Source organism: Macaca fascicularis, chromosome 16 (genome assembly GCF_037993035.2).
Source record: "Macaca fascicularis isolate 582-1 chromosome 16, T2T-MFA8v1.1".
NCBI lineage: Eukaryota > Metazoa > Chordata > Mammalia > Primates > Cercopithecidae > Macaca > Macaca fascicularis.
This window is the reverse complement of record NC_088390.1, coordinates 75,489,877-75,507,143: the sequence shown is the minus strand read 5'-3', so window position 1 is coordinate 75,507,143 and position 17,267 is coordinate 75,489,877. Positions and strand designations below refer to the sequence as shown.

The 17,267-nt window shown below is 35.6% G+C and overlaps 1 non-coding gene across 1 annotated transcript in view; it reads left to right on the top strand.

The window, feature by feature from the left end:
- LOC101926519 (ATP-binding cassette sub-family A member 10) overlaps nt 1-17,267 on the top strand; it is an 80,740-nt gene that overhangs the window by 44,163 nt on the left and 19,310 nt on the right. Inside the window, exons 22-25 of the transcript XR_010581961.2 lie at nt 218-355; nt 7,288-7,395; nt 8,027-8,197; nt 8,410-8,523. This is a non-coding gene — a transcript (ATP-binding cassette sub-family A member 10). The remainder of the gene's footprint in view (nt 1-217; nt 356-7,287; nt 7,396-8,026; nt 8,198-8,409; nt 8,524-17,267) is intronic.

Genomic DNA, 17,267 nt, shown 5'->3' with positions numbered 1-17,267 from the left:
CTTTTCGTGTTAGTAAATGTTAATCCATTTCATTTACAAAACAAGTCACTTGAATTACAAAAATAATGCGTCCTTGTCCCAATTCAAAGAAGGCAGAAGCGTCAAAGAAAAATTAATAGTCTCCTCACTCTAATTCCACTCTGGTTATATACAAAGTATATAATAAATATATTTACTCTAAGAATTTAGAACTTATATTTGTGTACTTTTTTTTAAGGATTACAGATTTTCAGTTGCATGTAATACCAAGAAATTGAATTGTTTTCCTGTTCTTATGGGAATTGTTAGCAATGCCCTTATTGGAATTTTTAACTTCACGGAGCTTATTCAAATGGAGAGCACCTCATTTTCTCATGTAAGTAGAGTATTGATTTATATTAGAGGCAACACAGCAGAGGGATAAAGGATGAGGGCTCTAGAGTCTACCACGTGAGTTCAAATCCTGCTTCTGCCACTTAACAGCAAGTTTGTTAGCTACTCCTTGCCTTTGTGTCTTCATCTGCAAAATAGGGAGTGTAATAGTACCTACTTTATAGAATTATTATGAAGATTAAATGAATTTACTGAGTACCTAGAACATAGCATGGCATATATATATGTGTGTGTGTATATATATACACACATATATGTATAAATATATATACCAATTTAAATTTATTCAATAACTACTTCCCGAGTGTACTATTTTCTGGTACTTCTGGATGTTGAGAATACAGCATGAACAGAATAGACAAAAATCTCACCCACACGGAGCTTACATTCCTGTAAAGGAAAGAGGAAACATTCAAATACATGTTTGCTATTACTTATTCTGAAAGATCAAGAATCTTTCAAGTACTTTTATGTTTAGTCTAATTAAATTTTTAAAATTCAAAAGTTTTATGGAAAAATTTAAATATGTAATTCTTTACTTAGTAAATTAGATGTAACCTATCACTTCCTAGGCCTTATCTTGATCTATTTTTTTCATTACATTTATTAAGACTTGGTATTCTGTAGAGTTATGTTTTATGGCTGGCCTTAACCCTCTAGTTTAAAATCTTGTCTGATCAAGAATTACAGCCCAACATGGTATTAGAAGAGCCAAGATCCAAAAGGACACTGCAGAATTTAAAATAAAAGAGAAAAAAAAATCACAGGACTGTTGAAAACTCATAATTTTGACTTTGGTTTACCATATACAACTTACTAGGTACTTAATGCATATTTACTGAAATCAATGAATGGATTTGCCTGGAAATGAAGAATACCAGAGATACCTTAAACCTAAATCCTTAATTTTATGTCAGATTGTCAGATTTCTCTGGAGAATTAGATGAATATAAGACATATACACTGATTAATGCAAATGCAAAAGTGTGAATTTGTGTATAGACACCCACATATGTATATGTATATCTCCAGCACAAAGGGATTTATGATAAAATATAGTCCAATCCTAAAATTATGATTTTTTGACAGTTCTATTGTTTTTCATCATTTTAAATTCTGCAGTGCCTTTTTGGGTTTGGCTTCTTTATGTTTTACAACTTAGGATGTGAAGTGCAATTTTTGATCAGATGCAATTTGGTTATCCTTTCTAAATTGTCAAATAATTCCTAACTGATGTGTTTGATTATGATAGATAAAAAAGGGAAAAAATTATAGAAATCATGTGGATGTTAGTGAAAATATGCATAGTGGTTTTAGATAACGAAATTTTATTGGAAAATTGCATAATAAGAAATTAATACTGTATAATACAAACTCTAGTTTTCTGCAAATGAGATAGGGTGATTTAATTGTAAGTAGAGAAACTATCTAATATAAAACAATACACTGTCTCTCTAGATGGTAATAGCAATGTGCTACCAGTTCAGAGCAAAAATAGGAAAAATACAATCAAAACTTAGTTCTAGTAATTCCTCAAGAGTGAGATCTAATATAATTTCATCTATTTCCCAATACTTCCAGAGTTAATCGTGCCTGTATTTAGCCTTGTTTACTTTTAATACAGAATCAATGTTGTCTCGCCTTTTTTTTTTATTTTTTATTTTTTAGTCAGCCTCCTTCTAACTTCCTCCAGGACTTTTCAGCAGATGCTTTAATGTTTAAAGACCCTCCTAATTTATTTTTCAGTGGAACTGAGTTCAGACTGAGTTTGTCATTGTTTTTCAAATATGAACTTCTTGAGAGCAATAATTATACTTGACTTATTTCTAGCACAAAAGATGATGCATTGTACGGAGCAGAAGCTCTATAAGTGTTTGTTGAATGGATGAATGAGTGGGTAGACTGGATAACCAGTCATGCTGTGCACCGTTTATTACCATTATGGCACAGCTTTCTCTTCTGCAAGATGGGAACTGCAAGCGGATAATCTGTAATAGTCCTATTTAAAAAAAATTTTTATTTTAATACTTGCTTTTTCTACCTCATAAAGTAGATGTAACATTCAACTAAGATATTATTTTCAAAAGTGTTTAATGTATCACACAACCATGAGACATTATTATCATTACTGTGAAGCATGTTACAGTTAGTCTTTGTCAGACAAACTCTTCACTCCATTACTGTAAAGACATAAAAATTATCTTGCAGCTTTTAAGTAATATTATATAAAGAGTTTTTGGATTTTTCAGAATTAAATGTATTCTGGGTTTACTGAGTGCAAACCGCTGTAGTGCACCCTGCATTTAATAAAAAAACTTTCCCTTTCTGTAGGGAAAGTAGGTCTGGCTGAGCATGAGACAGCTCTGGAGGAAGAAAGATGGTATGTCGCGTTTTCCCCTCAATGGTAGCAGGAAGCTTGCCGGGGCCTCTGGGCGCTGCCAAAGAGAATTCCATAGAGAATATCAAGATAAAGAAATTATGTGGCCGGGCGCGGTGGCGCACGCCTGTAATCCCAACACTTTGGGAGGCCGAGGCGGGCGGATCACGAGGTCAGGAGATCGAGACCATGGTGAAACCCCGTCCCTACTAAAAATACAAAAATTAGTCGGGAGCGGTGGCGGGCGCCTGTAGTCCCAGCTACTTGGGAGACTGAGACAGGAGAATGGCGTGAACCCGGGAGGCGGAGCTTGCAGTAAACCGAGATTGCGCCACTGCACTCCAAAGAAAAGAAATTCTCCTCCTGCAGAAAGTAGCCTGGGTTGACCCTCCTTATCACCTGCAGTCTGATAGAGGGTACCTTTCCTTCTGACTCTTCTGCTTCTGCTTCTTCCTTCTTCCTTTCTTTTTCCCAGTGTTTTGGGGAATGTTATGTTAATCCTTAGATGGAGTAAATAGAAATGGAGCTGAGGAAGGAAGTTACTGTGGAGGCTTTTGCTTCAGATGCAATGAGACACACATTTATCTTTTCCAAGTAGACTTTCACCCTGCACAGAGCTGAATGGGTCTCAAGTGGCCAGTGGGCCCCATAGGGACCCACAAGTTACCTGAGTTTAGTTTCCGAATGTGCTTACTAAGATTATTACTCATGAACTCACAGAATATTTGTCTTAGCATATTACCTCCAGACATCAAATACATTCATTGTTGATTGCTCCAACATGTTAGGTAGGTCTCTTACATGGGGTTCTTATTCTTCCCTTTTGACGAGGTTCAGGTAGAGCTCTCTCTCTTTCTTTTTTTCTTTTTTATTTTTTTTTGAGATGGAGTTTTGCTCTTGTCACCCAAGCTGGAGTGCAATGGTGTGATCTCGACTCACTGCAACCTCTGCTTCCGGGGTTCAACAGATAGAGCTCTTTAATTTACTTTTTTGCTAAACCGAATCAGAAGACAGAGGAGACAATTTAGATACATAACCTTCTTCTCTTGCAATGTATATCAATCTAGACAAAATTAATGTTAGGAGGGCTTGTCAAGGAAGCAATTTGGATATTAAATTGTCTCCTGTGGATCCAGGGAAGCTGAGTTCTCTCTTAGTCCCTTATGAATAACTTTTAAAATATTCAAATGGAAATTATGTTTCTTTAGGAAAGTTAAGAATTTCAGTCTTTTTCTAGTTGTTGCATTTTTGCCAGAAACAGGTATTTTCTTTTGAAAGAAAACCATAATTATTCATTCTTTTACTCATGCATAGCCAAACAAAATAATCAATTATAGTAAGAATAGGGATTAGTATAGTATATTTTATTGCTCACCCACTGTGGAGGATAATTTATTTTTATTTTCAGTCATAATTTCCCTTTTACTCAGATTTAATAACCTCCTTTCTCAGGGACACCTCGAATCTTGGGGCTGATTTATATCCCAGCAGAAATCATAGACCGGAGGTGCTTCCACTTTAACATACACTAGTATCACCTGCTGGGCTTGTTAAAACAGATTCCTGGACACCATCCCCAGAGATTCTGATTTAGTGAGGTCTGAGAACTCGCATTTCCAGTGAGTACGCAGGTGACGTTGATGCTGCTGGTCTGGGACCACACTTAGAGAACCACTAGCATAGAAGAGTCACTAGCTCCACAATTCTGTGAGGCTCACGTTCCTCTCGATTTGGCTGTACATTGCCTCTGATTGCTGCAGGTGTTCTTCTAAAGCTGTCATGACTTCTTTTAATAACCTCATTTTCACACTATTTTAAAATTATGCCATTTTTATTTCTTATTATCCTTCTAGACTTTGAAATGTGTGCTTCACTAAGCTGTCATCTGTTCCTTAGCTACTTGTTAGTTCTTGCCTGATATTGCTTCCTGGTCTGTTTTCAATTCTAGTGCTTTCGTCCTTGCTTTCATCTTAAAAACGACTCTTCTTAGTTATTGAACACCTCCCATATAGCAAATGCTACATGTAGCAAATAAAAATATTATTTCACTATATACATACATATATATATATATATATACATATATATATATATTTTATTTTTGAGACAGAGTCTCACTCTGTCACCCAGGCTGGCATGCAGTGGCAAGATCTCGGCTCACTGAAACCTCTGCCTCCTGGGTTCAAGTGATTCTCCTGCCTCAGCTTCCCAAGTAGCTGGAATTACAGGCATGCACCACCACGCCCAGCTAATTTTTTTGTATTTTTAGTAGAGATGGGGTTTCACCACGTTGGCCAGGCTGGTCTCAAACTCCTGACCTCAGGTGATCCACCCACCTCACCCTCTCAAAGTGCTGGGATTACAGGTGTGAGACACTGCATCTGGCCTCACTATACATTATTTCATTTAGTCCTCACTAATGCCTCTGAAGTTGGTATACTTAAGTTGCAAATAGAAATATACTAAGGAATGTAATTGGACATTCACAAGTCAAGTTCTAATGTGGCATTGGAATCTGAATGATGAAGGATTCCAATGCCTATATTAGAACTCTGCCTAATAATGACTTTCATTGGTTAGCTCTGACCTTCTGTGTATCTGGACCCCCTGATCTTCCTATCATATATTAATATTCAAATGCCAGTCAAGGACCAACAGAAACTAACAAAAGTGTCTGGACCAGCATACAGGAAGAGGAGTAAGTGACAAAAGAAAAACTCATGTGAATTTCATAGAATAGTAGCATTAAATGGCAGATTGAAAGAAGTGTAAAAAAGAATTATGCATGTAAGAAGACAATTTTGTAGCTTAGGAAATTGAAACAGTAACAAAACTGATAGAAATGGGGAAGTGGAAGAGGAAAGTTTATTTGGAGGAGATGCTAGTATTAGTTTTTGACTTAGTATATTAGATAAAGCAGAGTATACCCAAATAGATACTTTATGTGGAATATTTTAAAAGCAAGGAACCCAGAGAAGTAGATGGAGATGATGCATACTTTGGGAATCATTAGGATGAAGTAGAGGATACGCAGAAGAGAGATGGGGGAGCAAAGAAAAGCAGAGATTTAGGGTAGCAAATTAAGCTGTACCCCCAAGTAGAGAGTACAGGATATAAAGGAGGAAAAATGTATCTATTTAGTTGGACCCAAACTGCTTGTACACTCTAAGTACAGTAGACCCCTTATCCATGATTTTGCTTTCTGTGGTTTCAGTTACCGTTGGTCAACCATGGTTGAAAAATATTAAATAGAAAATTCTAGAAATAAACAATTTATCAGTTTTAAATTGCACACGGTTCTGAGTTCTTGTCCCATTCTCAGAGAGGAAAACAGATATGTGCATCAACCAATGACATTGGCTCATTTGACATCAGGCAACAGGATCAACAAGATGGGAAATACCACTTCCCAGGGGTGATACTGGGAAGCAGGGATATGGAGTTTCTAGTGCTCCCCTTCCCTTACACTGATGATTGTGCATTTGTTTAGCCCCTGGTAATCTGGTTCTTCCCACGTCTTTACTAATACTCTTAGAACAACCTTTTCATTGCTGCTTTTTTGCACTTCCACCTGCACCTGCATTTATGACAAAAACTTATCTTTTCTGCACTCCTTTTCTTTAGTTTTTTTTCTTTTTTTTGGCATAATAATAATAAATTACAGCATCTGGAAAAAAACTTAAAGACCCCTCAATGCCTTGACAATTGTTTAATTTAAACAATTCTAGAAGTCAAATTGTTTAGGCAGGGAAGATTTGCTCTCTTCTAATTACATCTTGCACGTAGGTAGGCATAATGCCTAAACATAAGTCCAGCTTCACAACAGTTACTATTAGAGGCCAACTTGGAAATAGGGAACTGGAACAAATGACAACTTAACTCAGTGCTTCAGAGATGATAACTGTAGCTCCCTAAAGTATCAGATGCAAATGTAAAAGAGAAACTGCTCATGCCCTGTAAGTACAGTAGACCCCCTTCACAGTGATTTTGCTTTCTGATGTTTCATTTCCCTTTGGTCAACTGTAGTTCTAGAATATTAAACGGAAAATTCCAGAAATAAACAATTCATATGTTTTAAATTGCTTGCTGTTTTGAGTAGCACGATGAAATCTTGCCCTTCCTGCTTCACACCCAGGAAGTGAATCATCCCTTTGTTTGGTGTGTCCACACTGTATATGTTACCCATTAGTCACTTAGTAGCCATTTCAGTTATCAGATTAAAAAACCATAATATGTATAGGGTTTGGTACTATTGAGGTTTCAGACATTCACTTGGAGTCTCAGAATATATCCCCTGTGGAAACAGAAGACTACCGTATATACATATAAAATTGAGATTTTGAATTTCTTTTATATCATCCTGTTCCTGGGAATGGAACCTGCCACTAAGGTTAACAAAACATGTTTGCTTGTCTCTTTGCTTCTTAAATCAGTTGAATGCTTCCAGAGTTTTTCATTATTTCCCAGAAGCGTATCGTATAATGTTTGTATAATTTGTAACAATTGCAACAACTTACTGATGTGTTTTCATCTTTCAGGATGACATAGTGCTGGATCTTGGTTTTATAGATGGGTCCGTATTTTTGTTGTTGATCACAAACTGCATTTCTCCTTTTATCGGCATGAGCAGCATCAACGATTATAAAGTAAGAGAGAGAGGAAATTAGAGAGATTGAGATTGATTTTATCTGACTTTAGTAATTGGAATTTTATTGTTTTATACACACAGGGTTGTACTTTGGTTAATGTGTTTACACATACATTAAAATCTAATATCATTATAGATTGTAGTAAACACATGATTTCAAAGAGGTAGAAAGTTTACCATTTAGCACAATAAAATTGCCTCAGCTGTAAGGGAAACCATGCTAAATAAACTTCAGGGATGAAGATGTGGTACTTTTTGATCCATGCAGTTATTTCACAGTTCCAAAGGGAATTTAGATTTTTAACTATGGCATGAAATGTCAGACATACAATGTTTCCAATTATTTAACTATGCTTTAATAAACTGGACTTTAAAAATATATAGTGTAGTCATCTTCGTTAATCTGTACCAATGGGTAAATGAGCTTTAAAAATAGCTGAGACTTTCATGTTGAACCAATAACTACACATTTCCATTGGGGATGCTAGACACTTAGGAGGATGCTTTTTGTCACACAGACACTATATCACACTATATCTAAAATTTATTAAACATTTTTTTTTTTTACATAACCATAAAATCTTTTCAAACTAAGATCCCTTCCTCTATCCCTTCTATTTCTTTGTCAGAAAAAAGTTCAATCCCAGTTATGGATTTCAGGCCTCTGGCCTTCAGCATACTAGTGTGGACAGGCTCTGGTGGACATTCCATTATACTTCTTGATTCTCCTTTCAATACATTTAATTTACTACTTCATCTTTCTGGGATTCCAGCTTTCATGGGAACTCGTGTTTGTTTTGGTAAGTGATCACTTTTTCCCCAGGCCAATTATGATAGTAGAATCAAAATGAAAATTCATTTTCATGAATGTTTTCTCATTAGCAAAAGGCATGTAATATGCAAGAAAATAAGAACATTGCCTTAGACAGCTTTATGACATGATTCTCTCCTCTCCTCTTTCCCTCTATGACCTGCCATTTCTAATCTTGCCATTGATCCTTATTCTTTGCAGGTGGTATGCATAATTGGTTGTGCAGCTTCTCTTATATTCCTCACATACGTGCTTTCATTCATCTTTCGCAAGTGGAGAAAAAAAAATGGCTTTTGGTCTTTTGGCTTTTTTATTGTAAGTATATATACATACATGCACATTTATATTAAATTTTCTTAAAGTTTTTTAAAATGCAAATTTAAGTATAAATACTTTGCCTAGAAGAGAATGGTTTTTTGTTTTTCTTTTGTACTTTCATTATTGTTGTACCATGTTTATGGGTTCAGAATGTTTTGTTCATTTTATTTCCTTTATTTTCCATGTGTTCTTTGAGGTTTCTCTTTCAGAACTCTGTTTGTTTGGAAAGAGGTAAAATATTTGTAGAAACCATGGCATGTCACAGCTGAAAGACTAGATCATTTGGGACGGTTTCTTCATTTTACAGAGTGGGAAAAACTGAAAAGAATCAGACTTAAACCCAGGCTGCTCAACTCAGTGAGGTTTTTCTCTTAAATAATTCTCCTGACTTAAAAACAAACAAACAACAAGCATTATAGGTGACTATATAGACTAATAAAATAAATAAGAAACTGTTTTCTTAATAATTTACTTATTACTTCAGGCATATGCTACTGCATCTCCTTCCCTATCACTAGCTGATATCTTCTTGAGCAGTTACTTATAGCTTTTTGACCATTTCAAACTTTCCAATTTGTTAAGTACAATTCACTTAAAGAACTAAAAAAAAATCTAAAAGATTGGTCAATCCAAATCATAACTTTCTTAAGCAGTATAAAACTCTCTCCCCAGGCTCATCTTAGGCATGCCCTTAGTTTGGGGATCAGCGGTGAGAAAGCAAGGTCTACACTTTGACTCTGTTTTTTATTTTCTTCTGGATTTTTCCTTTCTCTTTCTGTGGACAGGGTGGAGGGATTAGGGTAAAGGGACCAAAGTTTAACTTCACTAGAGCTGTTACAGTTACATTGGTTGACCTTTGTGAGTAGTATCTAAAAGTTGGATTTAGTATAAACAGGAATATCACAAATACAACCAGTTGTAGAATTCAGCATGCCAGCAGAAATCCTAAAGGCTACTAAATTGCTTCTAAGCTTCCAAATCTCATCCCTGTGACAGCTAATCACATAATTCCTTGGGCCAGTTTTATCAGTGGCTGTCCTGCAATGGTCAAATGTCATAACCAAGAGTAATGTCTTCTAAACCATCGATATTAGTCATTGATCTTTACTTTTTTTCTCTTCTAATTCCATTATAAAGGTAGGCTTGTCAGTTTCACTTTTTAATTTAATCCAATTTTGCTTTGTATATTTTGAGACTATTTTGTTTGGTGCATTGAAGTCTGGAATTCTTATACACCAACCCTATTTATTCTTACAGTTTTTGGTCATAAAGTCAAATGTATCTCATATTAATATAGGTACACCAGATTTCTTTTGTTCAGTATTTGCTTGATAAATCTTTTTTGCCACGTGTGTTTACTTTTAACTTTCATTGTTGTTATGCTTTAATGCCTGTCTCTTGTAAAAGAAATATAGTTGGATTTTATTTGTTTTTTAATTCAGTCTGACAACCTGCTTTTAATTTAGTGAGTTTATTGTGATTTTTGATATTCTTGAAGTTACACTATTTTACTTTTTGCTTTGTGTGTGTGATTTCTCTTCTTTCTTCCCTTTTTTGTTTGATTTTTGATTTTGTTTGTTTGATTTGATTTTGTTTTTATTCCATATTTTTCTTTTTTCTGGTTTGAAAGTCAAAATCTATATTTTATTACTTTGTATTAATTTGCTAGGGCTGCCAAAATAAAGTACTACAGACTAGGAGGCTTAAGGAACAGAATTATTTTCTCACAATTCTAGAGGTCAGAACTCCAAGGTCAAGTTATCGGCAAGGTCGATTTCTTCTGAGGCCTCTCCCATTGGCTTATAGAGGGCCATCTTCTTCCAGTGTCTTCTCATGGTCTTCCCTTCAGATGTGTCCCTGTCCTAATCTCCCCTTCTTACAAGGACAATAGCCATGTTGGGTTAGGGACTCCTGCAATGGCATCCTTTAAACTTAATTACCCATTTAGAGACTATTTCTAAATATAGTCATGTTCTGAGCTACTGGGGGTTAAAATTTAAACATATATATTTTGGGGAGGCAAAACTCAGCCCATAACACCCCTGAAAATTTTTTTACATGGTAAACTTAACAAAGCCTAAAGTTAATAAATATCCTACTTCCAACACCGTATTTTGGGGATTTTATTATTAATAATTTCTTACCCTACTTACATGCTGTTGTCTAGTGTTTTGGTTTTCTTTTTTTAATCCCTCAAATAAGCATTTTTATTAACATTTTAAGAACTTAAAAAAGATTTGTGTACATTTTAAATCAATCCATTTGTTCACTAATCATAATAGGATTTTAGTCTTTTTCTCCTCCCTTTTGAGATCATATTTTTTTGTTTGTTTCCCAAAATGCATCATTTATATATTCTTTTAAGCAGGTCAGTTAGCTATAAACTCTCGTAGTTTAAAAAAAACTTTTTCACCCTCATTCTTAAAACATAATTTAGCTGCTTATGCATTTCTAGGTTGACAATCCTTTTCTCTTACCACTTTGAAAATTCACTCTTTTATTGCTTACATTTTAACTGTTCAGATGTCTGCTATCAGTCAGTTGCTATCCTTCACAGGGGCTCTCTCATTGACTAACCTTTGACTTTAGCTTTCATTACAATGTTTCTAGGTGTGATTTTCTATTTATCTTTATTTTTGTATAAATTCTGCTGCCTGGAATTCATTTCTGTCTTCAGTTTAGGAAAATTCTCAGCCAATACCACTTCAAATATTGCCTCTCTGACTTTAAGTCTCTACTGAGATAATATTAGCTTTTCATACTATTCTCTACATCTGGTAGCACTTCATTCAAATTTTCCATGTCCTTGTCCTTGCTGCCTTCTGGGGAAAGCTTCAGAAGTTTCTTTCAATTCACTTGTTTTAAATTCATCTGCATCTAAATTATCTTTACTCATTGACTACTTAAAATTTCCATTTTATTTTCCAAAACTCTTTTTGGTTCTCTTTAAAATATGCTTAGTTATTTCTCATAATCTTTTGTTACTTGCTATTATTTTATATTTCATATTTGATTTATTTCAACATTTCATTGAAAACAATATTTCTACTTGTTGACAATTCTAGTCTCAAAAGTCGTCTAGTGCTTATTGCCTTGTATGTTTGATAATTTTTTTTGTAAAGGAGAGGAGCTCATTCTTGGTTGACCTTAAAGTGTGGAACTCCCAAGACTCTATTAGAGATGTTTCGTCTTCAAAAGATTTTCAATTATTTTTGTGAGAAGTGCAGTATAGAATCCATCTAAGATTGTATAAGCCAACTTAGAGTTTCATGCTTCAATATGGGATTTACAAGGAGCTCCCATCAAGAGGGTTCATTTGAATCTCTTAAAGTTCTTTGCAGGGAATGACTTTAAAGAGAACCCAAATCATATCTTCCTAACCCATGGGCTGGTATGGGAACTTGTCCTCAGCCCAAGCAGATATTGTGTTGACTTAATGGCCCAAGTTGGGTTTCAGGCTTTGTTTTTGTCCTTAAAGAATTTCCTCACTTTTTCCCCCCCCGAAATTAGCAGTGTATTTAAGGGACAGTTGTTTCAATTTCCCCAAATTTAATTGTATAGTATGGATAAGACCCTTTAGGGTATCTGTTATACCATATCTCTACATACAGATGTCTAAAACTAACTTTGAGACTGCAGTTTTATAAAGCAGTGAATGTAGAATACAGTTTGTAACAGATGGAAGAATAAATATAGAATGCAGAAGCAGAAACAGGAAGTGTTTAATTACTCCTTACAAGGCATTGTTGTTGCTATCATTGCTTGCCAGAAGGAATGGTTAATGAAGACTTCTTTTTTTTTTTTTTTTTGGATGAGTAAAACAATATAGATGAGGTAATTAGTGTAGTAAGATGACAAAAAGGAATGGAATAAAGATGAAAGAAGCAAGATGGTCAAAGATACATTCTTCACTTGCATTGTTAGATTTAGAAAATCTAACTTAATTTTTTTTTTTTTTTTTGAAATGGAGTCTCACTCTGTTACCCAGGCTGGAGTGCAATGGGGTGATCTCGGTTCACTGCAACCTCCACCTCCCGGGTTCAAGCGATTCTCCTGCCTCAGCTTCCCGAGTAGCTGGGACTATAGGCATGTGCCACCACGCCCAGCTAATTTTTTTGTTTTTAGTAGAGATGGAGTTTTACCATCTTGGCCAAGCTGGTCTCGAACTCCTGACCTCAGATGATCTGTGCCTTGGCCTCCCGAAGAGTTAGAATTACAGGAGTGAGCCACCACGCCCGGCCAGAAAATCTAACTTAATTTTTACACAATACTGAAGATATATTGCCATATATTTTGTTAGAGCAATAACTTCAATAATTACAAATACTATGGCCTTTAAATCTTTGAGGAGATTCTGAAATATACACAATGTTTACAAAATAAGCTGATGAAACCCTGAACTTATTTCAGTTTATATTGTTTATTCCTTCAGAAATATGGAAGAAACACTGTTTATATGCCTTTTTGATATGTATCATATTTATATATCCACTTGTTCATACCATTATCTCACTGCTTTGCAGTGCTACCTTGGTTTATCAATCAAGACTATTCTGGCCTTTCTGGTTTCTTCCATTAATCTGTTTTTCTATTTATACATCAATACCATGCTGTCTTTATTATGGTAGCTTTATTTGAGAGAGCAAACCTTCCCACCTTGTTCATTTTGAAGTATCTCAGCTATTTTTGATGCTTTGCATTTTCATGCGCTTTTTAGAAACTGCTTGTCAAATTCCACAAGAAGTGATATTAATTGGGATTGCATTGAATCTATAAATTACTTTGAGGGAGAAATGATATCTTTACATAGTGAATCTTCCAGTTCACAAACATTGTCTGCTTCTCCATTTTAGGCTTTAAAAACATCTGTTTTGTATATATAAGTTCCTGGTATCCAACACATTATATATTGACTTGATGTATGGACAGTTGACTGATACAATAGCTCCTTAGGAAAGTATAGTGATTAAGAATTTTGGCTGTAGCGTCAGATAGCCCCAGGTTTTAATCCTTAATGGTCTGGCACTTAATAGCTATAAGAAATTGAACACATTATTTCAGTTCTTTTGAGTTTCAGTTATTTAAACATCAGAATATATGTATAATAACAGTAGTACTTTTAGTGTTTTAGGATTGAGATTTTAAAAGAGCATAAACTATTACAGTGCTGGTAAACTGCTCATTAAAATATTTGATAAATAGTAAATGTTCATGAGGAATTATTATCCTCTTCTGTATTAGTCTGTTTTCACACTGCTGATAAACATATACCTAAGACCAGGCAATTTACAAAGAGACTTAATGGAGAACTCACAGTTCTATGTGGCTGGGGAAGCCTCACAATCATGGCAGAAGGCAAGGAGGAGCAAGTCCATCTTACATGGATGGCAGTAGGCAAAGAGAGAGCTTGTGCAGGGCAACTCCTGTTTTGAAAACCATCAGATCTTGTTGGTCCCATCCACTATCATGAGAACAGCACAAGAAAGACCTGCCCTCATAACTCAGTCATCTCCCCCTGGGTCCCTCCCATAACACATGGGAATTATGGGAGCTACAAGATGAGATTTGGGTGGGGACACAGAGTCAAACCATGTCATCTTCCTTTTCTTCCTCCAAGTTTATTCCTGTAACTACAGTAACTATTTAACAAAATGTTTTGAATAAGCTGGGCTCTTAATATGCATATTTTTTGATTATTTGGTGAATAAAAACAGAAAAATAGAAATCCTCCTTATTCTTTGTCCTTCCCAATATTTATTCATTCATTCATATTGATTGTATCTTCCTATGTGCCAGATACTTTGCTTGGGATATAACCATGAACAAAGCAAATTTTCTGCAATCAGGGTACTTACATTCAATGGAATATAAAAGAGAATGATTCCTGTTCAAATAAAAATATATTTGACCCCTGAACAATGTCGGAGTAAGAGGCACCAACCCCCTGCCCCATGCAATTGAAAATTCATGTGTAACTTTTGACTCTCTAAAACTTATAGCCTATTGTTGACTGAAATCTTACTGGTAACATAGTTGCTTAACATGTATTTTGTATATTTATTATATACTGTATTCTCACTATAAAGTAAGCTAGAGAAAAGAAAATATTATTAAGAAAGTCATAAGAAATATATATTTACTATTCATTAAGTAGAGATGGATTATCATTCTTGGTCTTCATTCTTGTTGTCTTCATTTTAAGTAGGCCAAGGAGGAAGAGAAGGTAGAGCAGGAGTTGGACTTGCTGTCTTAGGGATGTCAGTGAAGGAGGTGGAAGAGGTTGAAGGGGAGGTGGGAGAGACATACAGACACACCTGTTGTAACTTTACAGAAATATATTATAATTTCTGTCTTTTTGCTTTTTTATTTCTCCAAAAATATCTCCATATAGCTCCAATCCTTTTTATACTGCTTTAGTTTCAGTGCCTGTATCATAGAAGATTCCATGTCAGAAAATAAGTCAAAATGAGCCTTGAATAATCAGAATCCTTCGTTCAGATTGTCTAATTTTCAGATTGTCAGTTCTTTTTTCTGGCACTGCTTCTTCTACATCTTCTTTCTCATCATCTGGCAATGGAAACCCTCCTTTCCATCAAATTGTCTTCTGTTAATTTCTCTGGTGTGGTATCTATTAGTTATTGAATTTCTCCAAGATCCAGATCTTGAAACCCTTCACTCCCCACCCTATTTGCCCTATTTACAATCTCTTTTTTATTTCCTTGATTAGTTCTATTGTAAATCCTGTGAAGTCATGCACAACATCTGGACACAATTTTCTTCAGCAGCAATTTATTGTTTCAGGCTTGATGGCTTTCACAGCTCTTTCTATAACAATGGTGTCCTCAGTGGTGGAATCCTTCCAGACTTTCATGATGTTCTCTCTATTGGGGTTCTCTTCTATAGTTTTGACAATCCTTTCCTTACAGTACTGTGTGTAATGAGCCTTAAAAGTTCTTATGACCCCGATCTAGAGGTTGGATTAGAGATGCTGTGTTTGGGAGCAAGCAGACCACTTTGTTACTGTCAGTGTTGAACTCATGTTGTTCTGGGTTACCAAGGGTGCTGACCAATAGCAAAATAACTTTAAAAGGCAGTTCCTTATTAGCAAGGTACTTGCTGACTTTTGGGACAAAGCCTCGATGGAACCAATACAGAAAAAGAGTTCTCATTGTCCAGACCTTCTTGTTGTATAACCAAAAGACTAACAGTTGGTGTTTATCTTTTCCCTTCAAGGCTTCAGTGTTAGCAGCTTTATAGATAATGGCAGTACTGATCATCAACCCAACTGCATTTGCACAAATAGCCTATCCTTTTCTCTCTTAAATCCTGGTGCTTGATTCTCTTTTCTAATAATCACTGTCCTTTGTGGCATTTTTTCCCCCGAGAATAGGGTACTTCCATCTGTATTAAAAACGCATTCAGGCAAATATACTTACTCTTCAATGATTTTATTAATAGCAACTGGGAGCTTGTCTGCTGCCTCTCGATTGGCAGAAGCTGCTTTCTCTGTTATCTTGACATTTTTAAAGTTAAACCTCTTTCTAAAATTATCAAAGCATCCTTTGAGGGCATTACATTCTCCAGCTTTAAATCTTTAACCTTTACTTTAAGTTGTCATATAATGACTTCACTTTTTCTCAAATTGTATTAAAGCCTATAGGTATAAAAGTTGGATCATCAATAGGAGATAAAAAGGTATTTCAAAAAAAGTGCAAGGTTTTTGGGCCTGCTTGTGTGGCTACAGTGGCAGATGCATAAACATCCTTTTCTTATTTTTACAATGGTCCTTTCACTGGATTTATTTATTTTGAAATGCAGGCAGCTGCAACTGCAGACCCCAATCTATGGTACATATCAAACAATTCACCTTTTTTCTTGTAATGTCATGACTTTTTCTCTGCTTCTTGGGAGAACTTCCAGAATCACTAGTGGCAATTCCTATAGGTCCTATGATTTTTTTTTTTTGAGATGGAGTCTTGCTTTGTCACCCAGGCTGGAGTGCAGTGGCGCGATCTCCACTCACTGCAAGCTCCACTTCCCGGGTTCACACCATTCTCCTGCCTCAGCCTCCTGTGTAGCTGGGACTACAGGCACCCACCACCACGCCCGGCTCATTTTTTTAAAATGTATTTTTAGTAGAGACGGGGTTTCACCGTGTTAGCCAGGATGGTCTCGATCTCCTGACCTCGTGATCCGCCTGTCTCGGCCTCCCAAAGTGCTGGGATTACAGGCGTGAGCCACCGCGCCCGGCCTGGTCCTATGATATTATTCAAAGTTTATGGTATTGCACTAAACACAGTGAAAGATCTGCAAGAACCAGGAAAGGCCACTTTTTACTGTGATATGCCATTTGCTTGAGAGTAAGGAGATGATTAGACTCACACAGCATTTTAAGGGAATATTCACAACACTTGAGCTCATCACAGTAGCAACAGGAGGTGACTACAAAATTATTACAGTAGTACAGCGTGTTCTACAGTTAATTTTATGCAGTCACAATTTAATTCTGCATCTTTATGTTCATGTTTTTCTTGATTGCTAATGGCAACATGTGTGGTATGTAAGAGTTTCTCTGTGTGTTTTGCTACAGTTTAACTTTTAATAATAGATTCGTTTATAGGTTACAGTAGTAAATGACAAAATAGACTAATATCTACATATATTTTATGCATTCATGATATACTTAACTTTTCTTTAATTTTTTTCAATATGTCTAGACCATGTGGTTCATCTGTGAGGTT